The following is a 9,278-nucleotide window of genomic DNA, read 5'->3' as shown; positions in this document are numbered from 1 at the left end:
GGATGTGGGTGTCCAAACATATGATGTTCTAGATTGCAGAATTTTCAAATAAGAGCAGCTCTTATGTGGACCATCAGTGATTTTTCTACATACTCAATGTTGTCGGGCTGCAGCATGGCTGGGAACTTGCTTGTCGTTATTGTATAGAAAATTTGCAAGCATTTAGTTTGAGCAATAGTTGAAAGACATCTTGGAATAAAAATTGGTTCCTCAGAAATAGAAAGGAGATATCACCAGCACCACCTATAAGGACAGGTGATCAAATCTTGTAAGAGATAGATGATTTAGGACTTAGGAGAGTAAATAAACTTGATGCTAAAGAGATTAATGGTCCCATTTGCAAGGAGTGTCGTTGGAAGAAAAGAAGTATCTTTTGGGATTTACTATACTGGAGTTCCAATCTCATTAGACATAACCTAGATGTGATGCGAATTGAGAAGAATGTGTTTGAAAATGTTTTTAAAACTGTTCTGAATATTGAGAGAAAAACTAAAGATAATGGGAAGGCAAGAGAAGACATGAAGAAGTTGTGTCGAAGGCTGAGTTACAGAATAATGAAGCTAGAAGGAAATATCAGAAAGCATGATACACATTAGATAAACCTAGGAAACAAGCATTATTTGAATGGGTGAAAAATCTTAGATTTCCTAATAGGTATATTAGTGTGTAGACATGAGAGAAAATTAAAGATGTTTGGGATGAAGAGCCACGATTGTAATGTATTTATATAGAAGTTAATTCCCATAGCATTTCATGCTTGTAAATGTGTGGCAAGTTATGAAAGAGTTAAGCCTTCTTTTTCAAAGATTTAGCTTGAACCATAATTAAAGTGCTAAACATGGAGAGACTTGAAAGAGATACCAATAATAGCTTATTTTAGGCGGCCACACATGTATTTTAGCCTATTTAAGACTTTATTTTAGTTAGCAAGGTTATATTTGTTCTAGATGGGATGTAAATCCTTAATAGTTAAGATTTTGGGTTTTCTAAGGCCTATTTAAGGCTAGTATGGATTTTGATGTATAGAATTAAGTTGAATTTGAATGATAATTGGTTGTTAAACTTAAAAGCTATTTTGCTTTTGTCTTTGTATAGAATGTATGCTTAAGAAACATTCAAGTAGATTGATGATCTTCTTGTGGAGTGTATGTGTATGGATTTACATCTCGTCCTCCTTGATTACCAAGCTAAGCCCCTAACGCCACCAGTCAATCTTATCAATTGCATTTCGATAATTCCTTATGCCAATCCTTGTATCATTAGGAGTTATTGGGCCTAAATAATAAGGAATGATGGAAATCCTAATGGTGCAAATCCTGAATTAGAATATTTGGGTGTCTCAATTCTCATCGTTCCTTCTTTCATTCTAAAGATTCATCTCCGATCATCAAGAGAATGATACTAATACTCGATCAACTAATTCCATTGTTTGCATTTGTGTAGGCATTAGATTGGTGCTTATGATTACCGATGTCACACCCAAACTCAAAACATCTAAATAAATACCAAAATATGTAATTAACTTGTAAATAGCATTATAAGGCTTTTAAATCCAAGATTCATCTCCGATCATCAGGAGAATGATACTAATACTCGATCAACTAAATCCAAACAAGGCATATATATATATATATATATATATATATATATCAGTCCTCAATATTCCTAAAAATATCCCAATTCACCAAATGACCATTTATACTTGATTTAATATGATGCATGAGATGAATGATAACATGACAGCGTGTTTGTTTTTCTAAGCAGCTTACAGTTACTACATTTAAAGTACTAAGTCAGGAATTATATAAAAATAATAAAACTTTCATCGTTTTCCAAATCATAGTTACATTCATCTACAAACTATATCAACAAGAATCACCTCAAAATCATTTATATAAAGAAACTTATGATAATTTTAGTATAGCTGCTCCAATTCTCATTTCAGCAGAGCAGTAAAATATTATCTCTTAAACGACCAACTAAATGGCTAAAGTTTCTCATGAAATTTTGTAGAGTTATAGATAATATCTTAGAGTTTACACAGACACTAAATTCACTAAATTTTGACTTGCATAACTCAAGTTATACTCAAAATACCTAGACTGTTTTACACGGGTCAAAAATCAGCAACATGCAAATATCTACAGTTCATGTAATCAAACATCAGATGATATGTTTTTCCATAAAATTACACATGATTCATGCTATATCATATATAATCCAGTACTACAGGTTCAAATAATGTTTTTTCCAAATTACCCAAAAACCTAACTTAATCACTCAAATAGATAGTTAAAGATAAACTCACCTCTATTAGGCTTCTTGCTCTTCAATTAAATCTATCAACAATGAAACTTTCTCCAAACCTTAATTATCTTATCTATCAAAAGCTTCAAATGATGTTAATAGAGTTTGAGAGAAAACGAAAGGAAGAAAAGAAAATGAAATGGTGTTGGTAGAGATTCTCCACTCACCATCTCATTTTATTATTATTGTTGTTATTATTATTATTATTATTATTATTGCCACTTATCACTCTCTTTAAGGTGCCAATTGTCCTTATAACTTTCCTCCCCATACAACCTTTACTATAAATTCTATCAGTCAATTAACCCCTTACTCAAACTTATACTACAAATAACTCCTCTAACTATCCTTACAATTTTGTCCTTAATTGAAATACCCATAAACTCTACTACACTCATATATCCTTCTACGACTTAATATAGTGAAAGTTGTTACATAAAATTATGATGCAGATAACATGTTTATTGATATGCTAATGCATATTAATTATTATTTAAAATACAGCTGTGACAGCCGCTTCCATGCGCTTTCACTCAACACTCGTATTCATGCTCACCAAATAAAACCAAACCATCATACTAGACAAAGATAAAAAAAAAGATGCGGAAAAGAAATAAACAAAATGATAACATAGTTAGGAACAAGAAATGATGAAGATCCCAATTGTGCAAATCCTGAATCGGAATATTTGGGTGTGCCACAATTCTCAGCGTTCCCTCTTTCCTCCAAAAGATTTGTCTGTGTTCATTATAAGAATGATATCAATACTCGATCAAGTAATTTTCTTTCTTTGCATATTTCCAAGCATTGATCGGTGCCTATGATTGTCGCTTCCACATGCTTTAACTCGGCACTCCTATTTATACTCGCCAAATAAAACAAAACCATCACACAAGACGTAAATTAAAAAGAGACAAACAGAAGAAAAAACAAATGAGTTTAAATTTGTATGGCCAAGCATAAGGACCAAATCACATTAATTTAGACACAAGGGAACACAAAAGAAAGGTAGGATGAGAGTAATAAGTGTAGCTTCACTAAAGTGGGTCTTCATAAGTCTGCAAGGTTCTTAAAAGAACATGTAACTTAATTCTTTACAAAGAAAGATGTTCACTAGTAAACTCCTCTCTAGTTCTTGATTTGACTTTAGTATATTCAAATTTCTTTATAGGTCCTTTTAAGAACTTTGTGGACTTATGAAGACCCATACTAGTGAACCTAGACTTATTACTCATGTCCTTTCTTTCTTTTGTGCTCTTTGTCTACCCTTGTGTTTATATCAATTCTATTTGATCCTTACGCTTAGCATGAAAGAGAATAATGAATTTGCTCTTTTAATTTATTCCTCTCTTTTTATTCTATGTCTTGTATGATGGTTTGGTTTTATGTGGCGAAAATAAACAGGAGTATTGAGTTAAAGCGCATGGAAGCAACAATCATAAGTACCAATCCAATGCTTGGACAAATGCGATAAAAGAAATTTAGTTGATCGATTATTGATATCATTTTCTGAATAATCACGGATGAACCTTTTGGAGGAAAGAGGAATGCTGAGAATCGAGGCATGCCCAAATATCCCAATTCAAGATTTCCTTATTTCTCTAGGCATGAGGACTCTTGATGACACAAGGATTGGCATAAGGAATCATGGAAATGCAATAAATAAGTTTGACCGGTGGCATTAGGGCTTCGGTTGATGATCAAGCAAGCGAGACATAAATCCACACGCATAAGAAAGAAATCATGTTGTTTTCAATAAATCCAAACATAATACAAGCATGAATGCGAGCGTTTTGATGTTTGGGACGCATATAATGAAGTAATTTGTGTGGGAGTGTTATTAGGTAGCCCAATACGAATTTTCCCTTATCTTTGTTAAGTTGGCTCATAAGATTTAGGACTACGAGAGTTGTTGACCAGTCAACTCCTCTCTAGTTCTTAATTGGTATAGTTTATTCATCTTTCTTATTTATTTACTCATATTTAGCATATACTTCTTCTTATGGAATGAAAGCTTTCGCACTATGAAAACCACATGCAACCGAATATTTGAGGCTAGTGAGGATATAATTTCAATTTTCTACCTTGTAGAGAATTAAGTTATAGGTTTTTCAAGAACATTGCAAACTTATGAAGACTTCACTACCAAACCTAAACTTATTGCTCACTTCCTTCCTTTTCTTGTGTTCTTTGTCTACCAAAAACCCAATTTTTGGCCCCTGCAGAGTCGATTCAGACTGTGTAGAGCCCATCGACTATGTTCACAGCCGAATTAGCTCTGTACAGAGTCGATCAGCTCTATGGGTTAAGGCATAAATCAATTTGATTTGATCCTTATGCTTAGCCATGGAAGAGGATAAAGAACTTGCGATTTCTTTCCTTATCGTATATGAAATCTACCTATGTTCTCATTTGTTCTTTTCTTTTATTCCTCTCTTTCTAATCTATGTATTTTATGATGGTTAGGTTTTATTGGGCGAGCATAAACATGAGTGTTGAGTTAAAGTGCATGGAAACGAAAATCATAAGCACCGATCTAATGCTTGGACAAATGCTATGAAAGAAATTTAGATGATTAAATATTAATATCATTTTTGAATTATTATGCTCTCTAGGTGCATTACCCATATAGCGTACCTGTTCAAGGTCAGCAGAAACAATAGAGGATGGAGAAGGAGAAGAAGTGGAAGGTGAAGCAAACATACCTCTCGCATTACAATTTGCACCGTAGTGCGGGCCACCATAGAACTTGCAACCAATCTGTGCTACATGAACTGGCATTTAGAGCTGGTCTATTTTCTTGGCCAAGAGCTCCACCTGAGCTACCAAGGCTACTATAGAATCTAATTGGTTAACCACTCCTTGCTTAACTGGCCGACTCCTAGAGGATTGCCACAGATAGTTGTTCATGGCCATCTCCTCTATCAGATTTTTCGCCTGCTCCAGCGTCTTATTGTTCAGGGCCCCACCTACTGCAACATCTACCATCTACCTTGTAGCGAGGTTCAAACCATTATAGAAAGTTTGAACCTGCATCCCTACTAGTAATCCGTAGTGCGGGCAACATCGAAGCATGTCCTTGTACCTCTTCCAGGCATCATACATGTTCTCATCATTAAATTGCACAAAAGAAGATATGTCATTTCTCAATCTAGTGGTTTTAGCAGGAGGAAAGTACTTATATAGAACTTCTCAGCCAAAGAACTCCATGTTGTAATAGTGTTGGCTGGGAGTGACTGCAACCATCTCTTCGCTCGGTCCCTTAAAGAAAATGGACAGCCTCAACTTAATGACATCATTAGTCGTTCCATTTATCTTTAAGGTATCATAGATCTCTAAGAAATTAGCTATGTTAGCAGTTTGGGTCCTCGCTCGGTAGTCCTCCAAATTGTACACTATTATGGACCATTTATATCACGTTCAGCTTTATCTTGAAGTTATTAGCTACCACAGGTGGTCGCAATATACTCATCTATGTCCCTGCAAGAGAAGGTATAGCAAACTCGTACATTGTCTAGTTTTCATTAGTAGCCTAGTTGTTGTTATTGTCTCCCATCTCTGTTGGTCTATTCACAAGGGCTTCAATCACTATTCGTGCCTCCTCTTCTTCTTGCATACGCTTCCTCAAAAGACGGAGGGATCGCTCTACTTCAGCAAGAGGGTATACAGGTGTAGGATTAGAGCTCCTGGTCATAAACTACCTGAAATTAAGAGGCATCAACTAATGAACACAGAAATGAATAAAAGAATAAAGAATCAAAAGACACAAAAGACATAAAACAACAATGGCTAGAGTAACACAAACACAAATTCACTCTAGTTCACACAAAGGGTTCTCCGGCAATGGCCCCAAAAACTTGATGAGCTATTGATATAGCTACAATCTAAGGCAATGAATTTATCGATGCAGACTAGCACTAATGGCGAGTATCAAGGTCGTATTCTCGGGAAAGGGTGAGCCTAGAACTACTACAGTGTCTTATGCTATCTAACCTTAACTAATAGTGAAGAAGTTATGAATCTATGACTAGGTGCAAGCTAAATGATTAACTAAATGCCAAGCAATCTGCAAAGGTTTAATGAAACAATCGAGGAAAGAAAGCAAACCCAAGGGGGAATTAAACTACTTCGATTTTAATAGAGGTGGAAATTAGATTGATTACCATTTATGATTACGCATGAGCGAATTCTATATTGAATTCGAGTTCCCTCTCGAGAACACTGAATTCCTAAGCCTAAGAACCTAAACGACGGAATCTCTTCCTAACGATTGATTTTAGGTTACCTTAAGATCAATCCACTACTATTAAGAGTTATTAATTCTTAATCCGGCTAGTTAATTACCCTTATCTCTAGGTGATAATTAACCAGTACTTGCTATTCAAAATTCCAATTGCTAAATGAATTTCTCAATTACAGAAAGCAATCTAAAGAACACAATTCACAATGTCTCATGAATAATGCGATATCTTATTAATACTGAAGGCAAGAAGAATACAAGAATTGATAATTAAAATCTCATAAACATGAAGTACAATCCAATAAACAAAGGAACCCCAATGAGTTCAGCAGCTCTAGATACTCATGCTAATCAATAAAACAAAATAAATAACAAATGCAAAAGAGAAAATTGGAAACATGTACACCCTTCTTCATCAAATCAGGTGAATAGTCTTTAGTCTCCAAATCTGAATAATGAACCTCTAATTGCCTCTAGAATACCTTAAAATCCATTCTTAATCTGTAATGCGATGCTTGAACCACTGAAATACGTCCTTCAATGCGTGAAAATGGTCTCCTAAATTCAAGCGTCTAAGGTTAAAAATGTCGAACCCCTCAAAACAAAGCGAAATAGCCTATATAATTATTTGGACATGGTGGTAGTCAAGCTTAGTCTTTGGTCGTGAGGAGTCCAGGATGTACTCAAGTTTCGAGTCCAAAATCAACTCCTTGCTCCCTGACCGTACCCTTATTGTGCTGAGCCACCACGGCCCGTGCTCGAGACTGTGGTGGCCTCGAAAACCGTGCTAAAAAGCCATATTTGAAGATCAAAGGCCAATGGTCCAGCAGGGTTAGAGTCTAGGCCGTGCTCAACCTTGAAGTACGAGCCTTTGTCCAATTTTAATGAATTTCAGTTTGTTCTCACACGTATCACCCTCAACACTGATAATGTGCATTAATAATCACCTCAAACATGAAATGAACCAAAACACAGGTGATTCTGGCATAAAACAAGATAAATATGCACAAAAATGCAAGTAATTGGGCATATAAACATGCATAACACAATGCAAATCACTATGCTTGTGTTTAAATTTATTCAATTTGATCCTTAGACTTAGCTGTATGGAAGAGAATAAAGAACTTGTGATTTCTTTCCTTATTGGATCTAAAGTCTTACCTATATTCTCATTTTGTTTGTTTCTTTTGTGTCTCTCTCTAATCTCTATCTAGTATGTTGGTTTGGTTTTATATGGGGAGCATAAACACGAGTGTTGTTGTGTAAAAGTGCATGGAAGCGACAATCATAGGCACAGATCCAATGCTTCAGCGAATGCGAAGACAGAAAATTAGTTGATCGTGTATTGATATCATTCTCCGAATGATCGCGAGAAATATTTTAGAGGAATGAAGGAACGCCAAGAATTAAGGGATGCCCAAATATTCTGACTCGGGATTTGCACCATTAGGATCTCCATCCTTCATTGTTCCTCTAGGCACGAGGACTCATGATGCCATAAGGTTGGGCGTAAGGAGTCATGGGAATGCAATTAACAAGCTTGACCTATGGCATTGGGGCTTATCTTGATGATCAAGCAAGAGAGACATAAATCCACGCGCGTAAAGTAGAAATCAGGTTGTTTTCGATTAATCCAAGTATAATACAAGTCGAAATTCGAGCTCTTCGATGTTTGAAATGCATATAATGGAGTAATTTGGGTCGAAGTTTTTTTAGGTAGGCCCACTCGGATTTACCCTTATTTTTGTTAAGTTGGCTCATAAAATTTGGGATTTTGAGAGTTGTTGCCCAATCAACTCCTTTCTTGTTCTTGATTTAAATTATAAATAATTAATCTTTATTTATTTATTTATTTATTCATATTTAGCTTCTAGCCTCTTCTTCTTATGGAATAAAGACTTTCACACTATAAAAATCGCGTGCAACCGAATACTTGAGGCTAATGAGCATATTATTCAGTTTTCTACCTTGCAAGAGATCAAGTTATATGTTCTTTTAAGAAATTTGTGGAATAATTGATGATAACCCAAATAACACAAGGAACTCTACTCCAACAAGAAAACCTAATGATACAAATCCTACTTGCTCAAGGAATCCTGCTTCAATAAGGAGTCCTAATTCCACTAGGAATCATAATCCAATAAGGAGTTCTGATGGTATTAGGAGTTCAAGCGATAAAATGAATCCTATTTCGACTAGGAATCCTACTCCTTCTAGGAGTCCTAGTCTGATTTAAAGTCCAAGTAAGATTAGGCTTAATTAAGACAATGGGCCTCAAGATACTCTTATCAACTCAATCCAACATATGGAGGCATGATCTAGACAAGATAAGCCCAAGATAATCATGTCAAGCTATTCGGAATCCAATACTCAAGAATGGGCCGCATATTACATGTTACTTGAGCCCAATTGTCATGTTTATTATATGGACTAGGATTGGACGAATGTTAGAAGTATTTGTTCATTTAAAGAACTCTTTTAATTGTTAGGAGTTTTGTTTTAAGTTATTCTTTTAGTTTAGGAGTTCTATTACTAGTCTTATTATTATTTGCTTCCTTATCATTATAGAATTAGGTTTCTTTAAGGCCTATATAAGCTAGTACAAATTTCTATCTAAACGGAGTTGTTGCAAATTAATTATTTTGGAGTTAATTCTCTTCTTTTATTTTTATGAAATTGGTGAATTTATCAAGTGAAGGCTTGGTATTTTACAAACTTAGTTTCATCTAAA

General features: G+C 35.0%; 1 non-coding gene across 1 annotated transcript; it reads left to right on the top strand.

Annotated features, from left to right (window-relative positions):
• Nucleotides 1-5,353: 5,353 nt before the first annotated feature.
• Nucleotides 5,354-5,460, top strand: LOC112536251. Its single transcript, XR_003080296.2, has one exon. It is a non-coding gene; the product is annotated as a small nucleolar RNA R71 (small nucleolar RNA).
• The last annotated feature ends 3,818 nt before the right edge of the window (nucleotides 5,461-9,278 follow it).

The sequence above is a fragment of the Ricinus communis genome, chromosome 9 (genome assembly GCF_019578655.1).
Source record: "Ricinus communis isolate WT05 ecotype wild-type chromosome 9, ASM1957865v1, whole genome shotgun sequence".
Taxonomy (NCBI): domain Eukaryota; kingdom Viridiplantae; phylum Streptophyta; class Magnoliopsida; order Malpighiales; family Euphorbiaceae; genus Ricinus; species Ricinus communis.
This window is presented reverse-complemented; position numbering and strand designations above follow the sequence as displayed.